The 642-nt window shown below is 54.2% G+C and overlaps 1 protein-coding gene across 4 annotated transcripts in view; it reads left to right on the top strand.

Moving 5' to 3' along the window:
• Positions 1-364: 364 nt before the first annotated feature.
• ldb1a (LIM domain binding 1a) overlaps positions 365-642 on the top strand; it is a 19,867-nt gene continuing 19,589 nt past the window's right edge. The window contains exon 1 of one of the 4 annotated variants that reach the window (XM_031878009.1): positions 365-557. The gene's annotated coding sequence lies outside the window, so the exon portion shown is untranslated. The remainder of the gene's footprint in view (positions 558-642) is intronic. The other 3 variants (XM_031878015.1, XM_031878021.1, XM_031878029.1) reach the window with 3 other exon arrangements.

The following is a 642-nucleotide window of genomic DNA, read 5'->3' as shown; positions in this document are numbered from 1 at the left end:
AGAGAGAGAGAGAGAGAGAGAGAGAGAGAGAGAGAGAGAGAGAGAGACAGAGAAAGAGAGGAACACCATTCTGCCCCAACACGCTCCTTAACTGCTACCTACTGCTGCTCTGCCGTTGCCATGGATACAGTGCCCCCCCTCTCCTCTCCCTCGGTGGGTATGGAGGGATGGGGCTGGAGAGGAGAGGAGAGGAGAGGCTCTGGCTGCTGCCTCTGCGTCATATTCATACCAGTGCAGCTGAGAGTTGCCCCCCCCCACCACCACCCCTTTTCCCCTCATCCTCCTCTTCCTCTTCCTCCTCCTCTTTCCTTCCTTCCTTCCTTCCCTCCCGCCTTCCTTCCTTCTCATCATCCAATTTGTACACTGCTAGATCCCCCCCCTCCATTTGTGGCTCCTATCTGCATCTGCTCATCACAGTCTCTCTCTCTCTCTCTCTCTCTCTCTCTCTCTCTCTCTCTCTCTCTCTCTCTGCTGGCGCAGCTTGGTTACTTCTGCGTGGCTGACCCGGGTGGACCTTTTCGAGCGAGTGTGGGCGCAGAAGAAAGAGTCAGACAAAGGTAAGCGTTGAGATGGAGGATTTTTGATGAATGTTTATGAGAGAGAGAGAGAGAGAGAGAGAGAGAGAGAGAGAGAGAGAGAGAG

The sequence above is a fragment of the Anarrhichthys ocellatus genome, unplaced genomic scaffold, assembly GCF_004355925.1.
Source record: "Anarrhichthys ocellatus isolate YVR2014 unplaced genomic scaffold, GSC_Weel_1.0 scaffold3, whole genome shotgun sequence".
Taxonomy (NCBI): Eukaryota; Metazoa; Chordata; class Actinopteri; order Perciformes; family Anarhichadidae; genus Anarrhichthys; species Anarrhichthys ocellatus.
This window is presented reverse-complemented; position numbering and strand designations above follow the sequence as displayed.